A 16,130-nucleotide genomic window follows, 5' to 3' on the forward strand; every position below is an offset into this window, starting at 1 on the left:
TTCTTTCTTTCTTCCTTTCTTTTTTCTTTCTTTCTTTCTTTCTTTCTTTCTTTCTTTCTTTCTTTCTTTCTTGCTAGTTTTTATTCATCATGAGAGAGGAATTCAGTGGAGAGGATGTAAGGAGGGAAGGGGTGAAATGATTGCTATGTAAAGACCAAAGCATCAACAATTCCTTGAGAGATTCTCTGATTCTGTAATTTATGAGCCATTTTGGCTTGCTGGACATTGGACCACTGTTCTCTGATCAAGACTTTAGTGTCCTGGAAACAGCTTTCAATTTGGAATCAGTTTACCTGGACTCTGACACTTTCTAGTGGTGTGACACTGGACAAACCATTTCATCTCTGTCAGGATAACTTTCTTCATGTGCAAAATGGAGACAATAATACTTGTACTACCCTGTCCCTGAGCTGTTGTGAAGCATCAAAAACCATAACTCATTATAGAAATGGGAATTATTCTAAAAGAGGGAAATAAATGACTGTTCTTCAGAGATTATTGAGAAAGTTATATTAGATAAAGATCTTTGAAATGAATTCCATCTTGAGTGCTTTCAAGAGAGGAAAAAGTGTCTTCCTGAGAGATTGGTGTCCAAGTCATCAATAAATAAAAACAATTTTCCAGAATAGCAGAGTGGGGTGGGACTGAGTTGCTGAAATGCTTTACCTCATCAATGAGAAAGGGGGATCCCAGGGGTGACTTTGGAAATCTTATTAATAACATCACTAATCTGAAAAGCTTCCTTCGTGCCATGGTCACAGAACTAGTAACTAGATACAGATTTGAGGCCAGAAAATACTCTGCTAAGACTTTAAAAACCATATTTCAGACTCACCTCAGCATTTATTTCTCTGTGGTAGGAACCATGATATATACATTCATCTTCTTACCACTGTCATCTGATTTCAATGTACCATAATCCTCTTTCATGTTGCATCCTATATCTTTTAACTTCTTCGGTGATACTACTGTTCACCTGGCATGTTCCTTCTCAAGCATTTGTAGAAATGTTTTGGTGAGTCTGACTATCTTTTGTGAAAAGGTGATAGAAGGTGAGGGTAGGGGTAGAAGTACTGGGAAGGGTCAGGATCTGTTCACAATTGTGGAGAGATTTTCTGCCTTTACTCATCCTATACTTTCTTCATTAGGCTTCATGACACATTAACTGGAAAAAACCAAACAGCAACCATTACAATCCAGTGCCAATAGCCTTTACTAAGTCAATGCTTTTGTACCAGGCATATTAGGGGTACAAAGAAAAAGAAAACAGAACAAAACTTCTTGTGCTCAAGGAATTTACACTCTGGGGGGAGGGAGAGCAATATATACACATGCAAGTAAATGAAAAATACATGTAAGATAATTTTGGAAGGAATTAGGGATGAGAGAGAACAGAGACACAGAGAGACAGACAGAAAGGGAGATGGAAAGACCCTAACACTTAGAGATGTCAGGAGAAACCTTGTGCGGCAGAAAAAACTTGAGCTGAACTTGGAAGGTAGCTAGGGATTCTAAGAGATGAGGTGACAAGGGGAGGTATTCTAGGCATGAGGGACAGTCTGTGCAAAGGCTTAGATACTGGAGATGAAATGTCATGTATGAGGAGCCACAGGAAAGTCATGTTAGCTGGAATGCAGAATGTACAAAGTAGTCATATTATAAAGACCATAAAAGGCCAAACAGAGGACTTTCTATTTTATCCTAGAGGCAATAGAGAGCCACTGGGGATTTTTGTGCAGGGAACTGATGTGAGACTTGGACAAAGGTAGTGGGTTTTAGGAATAACATTTTGAAGCTAAATTAAATTAGATATATGAGAAGTTGCATGTACAAATCAGATAAATTGAGTGATTATTAATAATATATCTGGAAAGGACCTAAGGGGTCATTATCTAGTCCAAAGACCTCCCTTTACAAAAGAGGAAACAGCCTAGAGAAGTTAGATGAATTACTTAAAAGACAATGGTCTTTTGTTTAAGTATTCACTTTAAAAAGAGGGAGTTTTCTTGGTGCAGTTAATGCTTATTAATTGATTGACTGACAAAAACCAGACAGGAGAGAGAAAAGTGTTGGAAGTGACTGCTAATTGCTAATTCAATTAGACATGAAAATGAAAAAAAATTTCTGACAATCTAAAATCAATTTTCTGGAAAAAATTATGAAAAAAATAATTTTCTGAAAAATAAAATTTCCATTTTATGGAGGGATGAAATGGTATTTTGGGGAATTGAATTTATGCTAGATATACATTTTCAGCAACATATCCATCTATTGTATAAAGCAAGGTACACCTGAACAATCAAAAGAGAAAGTATAAGTTAGTGTGCTAACTGAAAGGAGTCATGGATACCAAATGTTTATGCAGGACTGAACCAAAATTATGAACTTTTATGGAGAAGGTAGGATCTCAGGCTCTGGTACAATGCAACAATTCTATGAAGTTTTAAGAATTATACAATGTTAATAATCTCCCTCCCCAGTAGAATATTAATTCTTGGGCAGAGGAAGGCCAGGCTTGTATTTCATCCTGTATTTCTCTCCCCTGTAGTAGCCTAATAAATGCTCGTCGGGATTGAGTTGGATCCTCACACTGATTTGTTAGCTAGATTGTACCAATATTACTAGCACTAGTTTCTAGATAAGTAAATTTGGGCTTGGGGAAGTAAGCCTCGCACAGACCTAAGTCGCTCCTGACTTCACGCCCAGGTGCTCTTTGAGAGCACTTGGCAAGAACATTTGGTGAGCTGTTGAATTAATGAAGAAAAGGGAGTTTTCCGGGCCCAAGGTAGTTTAGAAGAGGGCTCAGAGTAGGAAATGGCTTGATCAGATGAAGAGTAATTTTAAAGATGAGCTATGGTGGTAGAAAAGGAGGCTTAGTCAGCGCAGCCTGATGATGGTCCATTAATGCCGATGGCTAGGATTGGAACAGAATCTGTAACAAAGCACCTGAAAAAAAAGAGGCCATGTGATTAGAAAGTTGAGTCGACCCACTTTGTAAGCAGTGAATCTGTTTGGGGGAGTCATGTAAGTACAATCCAACAAGAATGATTAAACCCTTACTGGTTCACAGGACCACAGACATAAAGTTGAAAGGAATCTTGGCTTACTCTTTTCATTTTACAGATGGGGAAACTGAGGCCTGAGGTCACACAGCTTACAAATGGCAGTGCCAGGAGGGATTTGAGGTCAGGTTCTCTGAGTTCCAAATCTAGTACCTTTCCCCATCATAATATATTATACCGTCAGATCACAGAAGCCTTGACTAACATTGTGGCTTTAGGCATCAAGAAAAGTGGACAGGTGGTAAATGGAACAAAAGATAACAAAAACAGAATTTGGCATCACAGCCAATGTGCAGAAGAAAGTGCTATAATGCTAATGGAAAATTATGGTTGTTTCTTACTTAGGAGATTGGTTCTGTGATGCCACAGCCTTTGCTTATGGGGGTTAGAAAACTCTGCTAACCCAGTATTATAGGCAGGATAGGTATAGGTGCCCAATACATTAGAGTTTTCTTTTCATTTTCCCTCATTTTTTTTAAGGCCAAAACATTCACTGTGTTTTTCTCTGAGAATCATTTAATGATGATTTAATCCTTACCACACCCCTGTGAAGAAGGTGAACTGTATCTTAGATAATCTCAAGAAACCATCCTATCTTCTTCAGCCAAGAAAAGCTGAGAGCCAAATAGAAAAATGACATCCCTGTGTTGACATTTCCATTTACATTCCTTAGATTCTCCCCACATGGCGAGATCTGTATAGGAATAAGGGTTTTATACTGACTTTTTTTTTTTTCAGTCCTGGAGATTTTATGTTATTTTATACTTTGGTATGTGCCTGGTAGAGTTGAGCTTATTTTTCCTCTCCGCTGCAAGGAGAGGGTTCAGGGTGAGGGGCATCCTGTTTTATACCCAATGGCTTCCATCTAGGACTTTTTGAATGGTTCTTAGGGAGGTGGATCACAAAAATTTCAGCAATAATATCAATAGTGTCATAATCTCATTAAGAAACAAAGGTATCTTATCAGATAAACTCCCAATGATCTTCACACACATTAGAATTAAAGTTAAACACATGAAGGAAAATAATGCTATCTAAATTTGTGGGATGGGATTTTCCATCATCATGTGTCTTAGTGCTGCTAAAAATAAAACATGACTGAGCTATGGAAGGATGCTAATTTTTAGCCTCTTCTAGAACATGTACAAGGCTCTTCACTTGGTTTCTAATGTCATCAGAAAGCCTTCAATGCAACATGACAACTTTGTATCATCTCATGCAGCTGATTGTTTGGTGGCCTGTTCTCTTCAGAAACATCCTGGATATGAATGGGAACAGTGGTCCATCTGGTTGTCTGAAGAGGCTTTCATCTCCAGCAAGCATACATGGGAGGGACTCATGATTTCTTCCCTTCTCATTGACCTTTACAACTCCACTTGTACATCCTATTTTTTAAAAGTGGCATTTTGCATGTGTAGTAACAGTTTAATAAAATTCATTATTAAAAGGATATAATTTTTCATGGTAGAAAAGTACATGAACGGCAATTGGGGAACAGCTAAATAAATTGTGGTACATAAATGTAATAGATTATTACTATTCCACAAGAAATGATATCTATAAACCATACAGAAAAGTAAGAGAAGACTTAGATGATCAGATGGTGGTGAGGCAAGCAGAACCAGGATAACAATATATGTACTGACTGCAACAATATAGATGGAGAGAATGAGTAAAGACTGAAAGTGAATGATGTAAACTTGAAATGACAGAGCTTGGCCCTAAAGAAGAGATATGAGAAGGCACTTTGCAGAAGTGGTGGACTTTTGGTATGGATTTTTTTTTTTTTTTGATGTGTTGGTTAGATTTACTCAATTGCTTTTTTCCCCTTCTGTTTTTCATTCTTTACTATAAAAGAAGCCCTTGTTGGAGGAGGAAGAGGGTGGGGGTACATTAGGAAATGTAGATGATGTAAAAATAAAAAATATCGGTAAAAATATTATTTAAGAGGCTGAGAGTCAGCATGGTATCATAGAATGGATAAGAATCCTAGAATAAAAAAAATAATAAATAGGCACTATGAAGCATTATGTAGATCCTGGCAGTGCACTCCAGTTGCTATCAGTTTCATGTGGAAAGTAATTCTCTAACACTAACAAAGATTACCTAGAAGTAAAAAAAGGAATAGTTTCAGCACAATTTTGAATATGCAGAAGCAATAGTGAGTAGCAGAGAATAAGCCTGTGCGATCCATTACTAATCTATGACTCATTTCCCTGAGTTCAAATCTGGCCTCAGGTACTTATTAGCTGTGTGACTCCGGGCAAGTCACGTAACCATGTTTGCCTCAGTTTCCTCAACTATAAAATGAGCTGGAGAAGGAAATGGAAAACGACTCCAGGATCTTGGCCAAGAAAATCTCCAAAGGGGGTCAAGAAGAGTCAGACATGATTGAACCACAACAACAATACATAGTTAGGCTTTGTTGATCCTTCACGGACACAGTGCTTTGCAGACATTAGGTACGTTTAAAGAACATTAGTCAATGTTCTTTAAAAGTTGAGTGGATTGTTTTTTAAATAGAATAATTGATGCCCCATTTGCTTTACTACAAATAATGGAGAGTAGACTTCTTATGGAGAGGAAGGCTAGGACAGGGGAGCAAACTGGACTGGGGTGGAGTGACTGGGTTCACATCTCAGATCTCTTTTTTTTTTTTTTTTGTAATTCTTTTTTTTTTATTTTTTTTTATTTTTTTTAATGTTTAACAATCACTGCCATACAATTGCGATTTTATCCCTCCCCACCCACCCCCCACTACCTCCCTCCCTCCCCACGACTGCATACAATTCTGTATAGATTCTACATATACTTTCCTATTGAGTATATTTTCACTAGAGTGATGCTATGTAGTCAGACTAAGATAAATGAAAGAATCCGTATTACAAATCAGAACATGATACACAAACAGATACACATACACAAACATGATCTGCTACATTATGTGAGTGACTTCCATATTTCTCTCTCTGAGTGTGGAAGGTATTTTGCCTTGAGGTCCACCATTGGGATTTTTTTTTTTTTCAGAAGTTCTTGTGTTATTACAAAAATCTAAGTCTACCAGAAAAAACTCTCACACACTGTGGTCGTTGCTGTGCACAAAGTTCTCCTGGTTCTGCTCCTTTCACTCAGCATCAGGTCATATAAGTCCTTCCAGGCCTCTCTGAAGTCTTCTTGTTCATCATTTCTTATGGCACAATAGTACTCCATTACATTCATATACCATAATTTATTCAGCCATTCCCCAATTGATGGACATCCCCCTGACTTCCAGTTTTTGGCAACTACATAGAGTGCTGCTATAAATATTTTTGTACATGTGGGACCCTTTCCCATTTTTATGATCTCTTGGGGATAGTCCTAGTAACGATATTGCTGGGTCAAAGGGTATGCACATTTTTGTAGCCCTTTGGGCATAGTTCCAAATTGCTCTCCAGAATGGTTGGATGCGCTCACAGCTCCACCAACAATGAATTAATTAGTGTTCCAACTCTCCCACATCCTCTCCAGCATTTATCATTTTCTTGTTCTGTCGTGTTTGCCAATCTTATAGGTGTGATGTGGTACCTCAGAGTTGTTTTGATTTGCATCTCTCTAACCAATAGTGATTTAGAGCATTTTTTCATATGATTATAGATAGCTTTAATTTCTTCCTCTGAAAATTGCCTGTTCATATCCTTTGACCATTTATCAATTGGGGAATGACTTGTATGATTATACATTTGGGTCAGTTCTCTATATATTCTAGAAATGAGGCCTTTATCCCCGAGCTTAGCTGTAAAAATTTTTTCCCAATTTACTACATCCCTCCGGATTTTGGTTGCATTGGGTTTGGTTGTGCAAAAACTTCTCAGTTTAATGTAATCAAAGTTATCCATTTTGCATTTCATAATGCATTCTATCTCTCCTTTAGTAAAGAATTCTTCCCTTCTCCATAGATCTGATAAATACACTATTCCTTGCTTCTCCAGTTTATTCATGGTATCAATCTTTATACCTAAATCATGTACCCATTTGGACTTTATTCTTGTGTACGGTGTCAGGTATGGGTCTATGCCTAATTTCCGCCACACTGTTATCCAGTTTTCCCAGCAATTTTTATCAAACAATGAGTTCTTATCCCAGAAGCTGGGGTCCTTGGGTTTATCAAACAGAAGGTTGCTATATTCCTTGCCTACTGCATCTTGAGTGCCAAGTCTATTCCACTTGTCTACCTCTCTGTTTCTTAGCCAATACCAAGTGGTTTTGATAATAGCTGCTTTATAGTACAGTTTAAGGTCTGGTAGCGCTAGGCCACCTTCCCAGGCATTTCTTTTCATTAGTCCCTTTGATATTCTGGACCTTTTGTTTTTCCAAATGAATTTTGATATTATTTTATCCAGCTCTAGAAAGTAATTGTCTGATAGTTTAATTGGTATGGCTCAGATCTCTTACTGGGGACTTGTGAGGTCTTAGGTAAATCATTCTACCTACTTGGGCCTCAGTTTCTGCTTCTGTAAAATGAGGGCAGGTGAACTAGATGACACCTGAGGTTTTTTCCAGCTCTGAATCAGTGAAAATGTCACTGGAATGATGCATTTTTGAAGCTGAGCAAACAGGCAAATAAAACTGCAAAAAGGAAGCAACAGAACTGATAGATCCTATGTGGACTCAGAAAAGATGCAATATGTATTTAAAAACTTGTGGGAAAAAAACCCACTTATAGTGAAGAAATCATCAGAAAGAATGAGGGTGCTCTGATTTACTGAACTTGGTTATTCTGTGACAAGTTTGGGGCTCTTCAGAGTGAGTGTACCATGTTTAGTTAATTCCTGGAATTAAATAAAAGAAATCTTTCCCTTAATCTTTTCCATTCTTACAGAGTTTTTCCAATAGACTTTCACCTCTTCTTCATCTCTTTTAAAAATCAATACTACTTTTTCCTTCCTCCCCCATTACTGGTTAGAAATAGTTGGAAAATGATAAGCTTTATTCTACTTACAATCTAGGGATTTATTCATGAATCTGCTACTGGCAATCAGATAAATAAATAAATCATTCAGTAGCTCCCTTTGCCTCAGTTTCTTATTCACTGAATCTTATTCACAGTTAAGAAAAGCATGTTAAGATCTTTAGATAAAGATGCTTTTGAAATGCAAAAGCTGACTTCCTTTGTAGATCCATACTTGGGGTGTGTCCAGAGTCTTATAGGAGCAGACTCCCAGTTATAACTTTTAAATGTTGTGATCTCTCTGGGATTGTTTCCTCTTCTGTAAAATGAGAGGATCTAACAGTCTAAAAATTTCAAGCATTAGATGGATAGATCCTCATGTCCCTTCTAGTTCTGACAGTGTAGGATAAGGGTGGGAAACTTGCAGTCTCGAGGCCACATGGGTCCTCTTGACTGAGTCTTAAGTTTTACAGAGCAAATTGTTTTATTAAGGGGATTTGTTCTGTGAAGTTTGGATTCAATCAAAGGGCTGTACTTGAGGACCTAGAGGTCCCCATGTTCCCTACCCCTGGTCTAGGACCTTATAATAGCCAACAGCCGTGATTGGTTAATTGTATGGCTTCAATTTGCAGCACTACAAATAGAGGCATCTTGGCTCAGGGCTTACCAAAATGCCACCATTCCTACAGAAGTTCATAGGATCATAGATCCAGAGTTCAAAGGTTCAATTCCCTCCACCAATGTCCCATTAAAATATATGTGTGTGTATTTATGTATATATGTATGTATATATGTATGTATGTATGTGTATGTATCTACTGGAGAAGGAAATAGCAAATCCCTCCAGTATCTTTACCAAGAAAACCCCAAATGGGGTCACAAACAGTCATACAGAACTGAAGAGACTGAATAACAATTAAAATATAACTCATTTATTTAATCTCTATTCTACATCTATCTATCTATCTATCTATCATCTATCTATCTGTCTGTCTGTCTATCTACTTATCTCACCTCTATCTTTTAATTTTTACTTTGAAAGAGTTGAGTAAGACTGTAGTTAGGCACAGGTCCTGGTTGCAACTGTTACCAAAGCTTGTCACTGCCAAGGGAGTTTAGTATAATATCTAAACCTCAGCTTCCTGCCTTCAGACACTAGTGAAGTTCTCCCCAGGTGCAGACTCTGAGTTCAACTTTTATTTTAAAACAGAAAAAAATATTTAAATTTTTTGGTTTATGGACTTGGGGATATTTGCACATGTTTCTAATGAAGTCATGTAGAGTTATGGGGGGAAAAGAGGTCTATTTTAAACGACCTTTGCCTCAGATGCTTCTTTCAGGTCAATAAATACTCATATCCAACTGTAAGAGAATGTAAATAAATCAAAGCAAGTGACATAACTTATGTAGCAAATATGAAGTACCCATATATCAGCTGTATTGAATGAAACAAATGCTTTCTTCTGCAAGTTGTGCTGTTCAACAGCATGATATCATATGCATATCTAGAATATATTTCATTATTCAAATGCCATCTCAGTGCTTAGAAAGATCTGGGCCTGCACTGTTGGGCAGTTGTTTTTGTTATCTATGACTCTTTGTGGCTCCATTTGGGATTTTCTTGGCAGAGATACTGGAATGATTTGCCATTTCCTTCTTTAGCTCATTTTCCAGATGAGGAAACTGAGGCAAACAGGGTGAAGTGACTGGCCTAGGATCATACAGTTTGTAAGTGTCTGAGGCCAGATTTGAACTCAGGAAGATGAATCTACCTAACTCCAGGCTTGATGCTCTAACCATTGCAGTCACTTAGTTGTCCACACAATAACAATGGACAAATTAATGCTTTATTTTTAAGGATTGCCTTAATTCTTTCACGTTATGTTAGTCCATGGATATACAGGGTTTTATATGCGGGGCAGCTTAGTGTAGGGAGTCAACTTGGGAAATCAGTAGAAAGTTCACAAATGTGCAGCAGGAAAGACTGGCCCCCCCTCTCCTCCAAAGGTCATCTACTCTAATCTCATTTACATATGAGGAAACTGAGCCTGAGGGAGATGAAATGACTCTTAGATCTAGTGTTTTAAGGGGTCTCAGAAGTCATGTAATCAAAAATCTTTTTTTTTTTTTTTAACATAGAAGGAAATTGAATCTCAGGGAAGATATGTGATTTGCCCGATATCACACAGCCCGTAAGTGTCAGAAGCAGATTGTGAAAAGTGCTCTTCCATACTATGTGAGCTTGGGAAAGGTGCCTACCTTCTTAGAGCCCTAATCACATCTCCAATACTCTAAGTTACAGAATGATAGCTCATCTTTATACAGCCTTAAGGTTTGCAAAGCACTTTACATAAATGGTTTAATTTGATGCTCCCAACAACCCTGTGAGACGGGTCCACTTTACAGATGAGGAGATGGAGGTTCACAGAGGTTAAATGACTCCTCTAGGTTTACAGTTAAGTGTCTTGGGCAGAATTCAAGCCCAGATCTTCCTGATTCTAAGTCTAGCACTTCATTCATGATGCCATGCTTCCTGTCTCAGAAGAGTTAAGATCTGTATCTGTGGAGGGAATTTCCACACTAAAAATTCTTCATACCGATAAAATCACAAGTTCAGATTTAGCCTCATCCAACCCTCCATGAAAGTCAGTTTAAATCGCCAAACATAATTCATTCAGCGTCAGTGTTTGTACAAATTAATATTTCTATCATTTGAAGTAACTGAGGCAGAAAGGAGTTAAATGCTTTTCCCTAGGTCACAAGGCCATTTAGTCCAACCTAGGAACGTAACTCAGAACTCTTGATAGCCAAGCATCTTTTCCCCATCTTTCCGGCTGCAGTCATGAGGGCCACCTTAACATTAACTTAAGTTTTAAGTGACCATGTAATAACAGGCCCATAGGCAGTTAGCTTTTTAACACTTGGCCAGCAGACTGCATTAAATATTGAAATTAACATAGGGGAGGATGGTAACTGTCATTTTCTGGGGGGAATGTTGTAAGATTTTTTTTTTAAATAACAGAACAGACACGGGGTGGTAATGTTTCACATGGGAAGCACCATCTCTGGTCTCTTCTGGCTTTTTTGATGATTCTTGCCAACTTCTTGTGTGCATGAGGATTCAATCAGCCTTAGAGCTGCTCTGGGAGGCAGCAAGACTGTAAATCTGGGAGAGCTGGAAGCATTCAGGGTCTTGAACTTTATCGGGTTTGAATGTGTGATTGTGAAAGTAAAGAGCAGAGAAACGACAGCACTCAATAAATCAAAGGCAGAGAAGATCACGATTGTCAAAGATGGGAGAAAAACAGGCTCTGGGCACAAGCACAACCTTAAAAGAAAAGAAAATGCGCAAGCATTTGAAGCTCTTTTACATTTCTTTCAGGATCTTCCTTCTCAAAAGCAAATGTCTTTCTTTTCTCACCACCCTAACCTAGAGACCACAGAACCATAGAATTTTAAATCTGAAAAGGACCTCTTTAGAGGTCATCTAATTCCCTTCTGTTATATTCCCTATGTCCTCAGAATTAAAAAAAAAAAAAAGAAAAAAAGAATTGTTATCCTGATATTTTGAATCTACATTTTTTTTTTTTGTTTCTGAGAGTAATTTTTAAAAAATGAAAATCCCATCAGTTTGGCTTTCATTCCTTTTATTGAAGAGTCACTTTAGATTTTCAACAGGTCTCTCCTCACAACCCACCATTTCTTTTTTTCCTTTCTTTCTTTCCTCCCTAATAAAAATCATTCAGAAAACCAAAAACTGAAATTTAAAAATGAGAGAAATGAGTTGTTATGGGGTTTCTCTCCCAAATCACCCTGCATCTATTTTGTGTCTTTCTGGTGTATACTTATGCATGTACTCGTTTTCTCCTCTGAGCTTATATTCATAAGCTCCTTGAGGGAAGGAACTGTTTCACTTTTGTCTTTGTATTCTCAATAATGAGTACTTTTTGGTTTATTGAGCCAATGAACTTTAGATCTATTTTTGGTTATTTAAAAATATTTTTTCTTTTAATATTTCTACATTAATGTATCCCTGCTAATTTTCCCTTCCAGAGAGAAAGCCCTTAAAGGTACTAAAAAAGAAAAAAGTTCAACAAAACAAATTATCAAAAAAGTTTGACATCATACTCAGTATTACATACTTAGAGTCTTTGGCCTCTGTAGAGAAAGGAAGATGGTAGTGCCTCTCACATCTCCTCTTTAGCAAGCTAAATTATAATTTAATTAGAATTTAGGAACATTTCATTTTGATTATTTTGCTTTTTGGTTCTTTACTTTTTCATTGTTAGAGTCATCATATACTTTGTTTTCCTGGTGCAACTTATGTGACCTGATGCAAATTAAAGTAAGCAGAACCATGCATTAGTAGAACTTTGTACTTTCTCATCATTTTGATTGGGACTTTCCTGTTACTCTAAATCATCAGGGTTTGGATCTCTGGTGTTCTTCTATGCATGAAGAAAAAGCTTGAGGGAGTGTGACATGGCTGAGACAATGGATTCCTTTATGAGAAGTTTTATCTGAAGAGTTTCAAGTTCACCATCTTTCCTCAATGTTCAGTTGGAGTCTTCTATGAGATATTTCTTATATAGGAACATTGAGGGCTGAGTCAAGCATTTTCCTTCTTAAAAGCAATCAAAATCAAGGAATGAATTTTTTTCTCATTTCATCTCCTTCCTCATGTCTTTGGACATACCTCCATGCCTGGAGGAGGTTGGGGTTGAACCTCCATAGAGATACTGTTAGAAAAGTGGCTTTGAGAGAAAACTCAGAGGGCAGACAAGCTGGGCTACTCCCAGGAAGCAGTTGGGTAAGTGAAGATATTTAAATTTGGGCATCACCTATTCAAATTTTACATAGAAACACTAGTTAAGGTCCCCAGAAATGCCCTAAATATGAGAGAACCCTTTCTTTTCTGAGTCCCAAGTATGGAAGAGACTTGAGCAATAGTTACACTTGTGGGATAATTTATTTTCCCCCAAATATTAAGGGAGCAGCTCTGTCCTATGTTTCCTGAAAATTCTGCTTAATTGGAATTTGCCAAGTCTTCTTTGTAAGATTGCCAGTTGAGAGACTTGCAAATGCTTCAAATTCAGAGTGTGAAGTTCCTCTGCCAATACAATGCATGATCAATAAGTATTAAAATAATTAATTCTTGGTTTATTGAAAATTCTAGTACAGTATCTCAGTGCACAATGTCCTTGAGAAATGAACAGAGAAGAAGATTTGGTTAAAGAGATCTCTATAGTTCCAATTTATGTATCATTGCCCAATAGCAGGATTTTAAGTGTGACATTTTCAGTAAGTAATGGAATCAGTTGGGGCTTCTTTAAAAACAAACACAAAAAAAGTCCCTCCTAGATTTAGGAGATGTGTGTGTGTGTGTGTGTGTGTGTGTGTGTGTTACATGGGTTTCTCAGGCTTTATTTGCTACTACTTCCCATTCCTCTCTCCTTCTTTGAAAATAAATTGGAATTTATGCTGAGATGGCCTTGGAGGAGCCAACATTCACCTTCCCATAAAAAAAAGATGAGTATGGCAAGGAATACCTGAGACTAGTCAGTGGTGTTGGCAGCACTTTAGGGGAACAGGTTGCCTTTATTTGGGGTTGAAGAATTTGCTCTGTTATTCATAATCACCATTGGTCCCTTGTGTTGGGACCCCTTCTTCATCCAAAGATACTTTGGATGTGTGGGGACACAGAGGAGAGGGCTGCGCTGTTAGGAGCAGGAACAGAGTTGTAAAGGTTAAGCTGTACTTCAGTGGGAATGAAGCTGTCTCAGCTTTTCTTTTTTTCTTTTTTTGGTTGGATGGGAAGAAAGAGATATTGATAATTTCTAGGGTAGAGTAAAGTTCCATCAGCACTTACTCATGTGCTGCTATAGAACATCTTGGCAGCTGAGTAACTGGACTAGGTAGAGAGGCAATAAGAAGAGAAGCTAAGGCTGTCGATTGGAGTCAGAGCAACATTGTGTTCACTGCTGCTGAATCTTTCCCCATCTATTGAATCCTTGTTAAAAGCAGCAACTAAAGCACTTCCTTCTTGGTCTGGGGTCTAGGGGATAAAAGGGTGGAGGCATGAGAAGAGGAAATGAAATTCAGGGAGTCTTCTGTTTCCCTCCGCAGTCCTCAATTTCCTCTTGATTTTTCTTCCTCTTTTTCTCAGTCTTTTCTTCCTCTTTTCTTTTTCCATTCCCCCTTTTCCAGTGTCAGAATAGCATCCTCAGGGATCTCAAGGGCTCCCAAATTTCTCATTCCCCAAAGTGGGGACAGGAATTAGAATGGGAAATGTATATTTCTTTTGCTACTTTGGAACAAAGGTAAGGCAAGGGACTAAATTAAGGTCCCTGTGGATTTTCATGTTCTCTTTGAGTATTGGAGATTTAGAGCTAGAGGGGATTTTAGAAACATCCTGTAGTAAGTCAAAATGGATGGCAATTAATTATGAAAACAAATAGAATTAATTACAACCAACTCAGTTGTTACAAGAGTTGGACCCTTCCCTGTCTTGATATCCTTAATGTTCATTCCTTTATCTACTCCCGTCTATAGGAGGCTTTGTGATTCTGGGTCCTGTTCATCACCATTTTACATGAGGATCTGCCTTCTGTGTCTGGTGTTGATAGACCTTCCATTTTATTTGGGTGGAGGGAGCAAATAGAGGTCAATGGAAATGCTATTTTGTTTGTATGATTTATTTTCACAAAATAATAGAACGTCATTTTGACTTAGCTCACCTCCAACTCCATCTACCCAGTAAGTGGAATGGTTAGATGTGCTTCATCTTAAAAAGGGACTTAGTCTATTCAATGAACATTTAGTGGGAAAGATTGAAACCCTCCATATGGGTTCCATAAATCCCTTCACCTAAAACTGTTCCACCTGAGCTTTGAAACATTTCTGAAAGCACAGGAATTCCAGGTTTTCCTGAAGCTGTCTTGGCTCACCACATTCTACTCCTACCTTTGGGTCTGAGATCCTCAAAACTGCACTGGGTCCTGATAGTCTGACTGGAGCTGAGCAAACTCTGAAGTTAGTGGGAGATCAATCTGGCTAAAACTAGTTCAAGGTTTCTGGGTGAAAGAATACGTCCCAAGAGTTCCTAGGGATCATGGCAGAGAGAAGAAGGAGAATCGGTTTATTAGGGATGGAATTTTGATTCCTTTCTTTGTTATTGTTAGGAAGGGAAGATGAATTTTCTGTAGAAGACAACCTTTTGCCATCACTGATGTTTTGATGATATCTACTTAATAGCAAAATTAATTTGGTTTCAAAACCTATGACTGGGAGAGGCAGGAAGGGGAAAAATTAATTTCTTATTGGGTGGCCTGGATAACACTATTTAAGAAGGAAAGAAAGATGGAAGGATGGTAAGAAAAAAGAAGGGAGAGAAAGAAGGAAGAAAAAAAGGATTGAAGGAAGAAGGAAGGAAGGCAAAAAGGAAGGAAGGAAAGAAAAAGAATGGTTAAGGATTGAATATTAGGTACCTCCAGCAAGGAGTTTTTCACAATCACCCTCCCCCCACCCATGCCTGCTTATCTCGACTGCCATAGCTTACCAGCCGGGTATGAAGTACATTTAGCTATATAAACATGGTGAGGAGAAGAATGCTACCAGTGACCTTTCGTACTGTATATCCCACCTCCCTGCAGCAGCGGCCAGGCCCAACCCAGCCCCGCCCTCCAGGGGACTGCAGCCTGCATCCCCAGCAGGAATCCAAGCCTAGGAACCTTAAGTCTCTCGGCTCCAGGAGCCATGGTGCCTCCTTGATTCCCGAAGGATTGTGTTTTTATATGTGTTGAAAAGATCAACATTCACAGTTTTTCTTACCTGGGGTAGGGGATTGGGTTTGGGGAGGTGGATGGATGGGGTGGGAAGGACACCTGGGCAGAATCAGCTTTCACCATTCGGTGACCTTTCCTTGAAATAAAAAATAAACATTTTTGGATTTTAAACAATTTGTATTGTTTTTTTTTTTTTTAAAGGACAATACACCAAGGGATCTCTGGTGATCCACATTTTCTGAAAATCAAAGATTTCCCTTTGGTAGACTAGACTAAGATTACTGAGTCTCTCTCACTGGAGTAGGAATAAGGGTGACAGAAACATTTAGCTGGACCCAAACCTTTAAGCAGGAG

At 38.2% G+C, this 16,130-nt stretch overlaps 1 long non-coding RNA gene across 1 annotated transcript; it reads right to left on the bottom strand.

Annotated features, from left to right (window-relative positions):
• Nucleotides 1–2,356: 2,356 nt before the first annotated feature.
• LOC140501123 (uncharacterized) lies at nt 2,357–15,912 on the bottom strand. Its single transcript, XR_011966071.1, has 2 exons — nt 15,823–15,912; nt 2,357–2,946 (listed from the first exon to the last, which is right to left on the bottom strand). It is a non-coding gene; the product is annotated as an uncharacterized lncRNA (long non-coding RNA).
• Between the last annotated feature and the right edge of the window lie 218 nt (nt 15,913–16,130).

This window comes from Notamacropus eugenii, chromosome 4 (assembly GCF_028372415.1).
Source record: "Notamacropus eugenii isolate mMacEug1 chromosome 4, mMacEug1.pri_v2, whole genome shotgun sequence".
In the NCBI taxonomy this organism is placed as follows: domain Eukaryota; kingdom Metazoa; phylum Chordata; class Mammalia; order Diprotodontia; family Macropodidae; genus Notamacropus; species Notamacropus eugenii.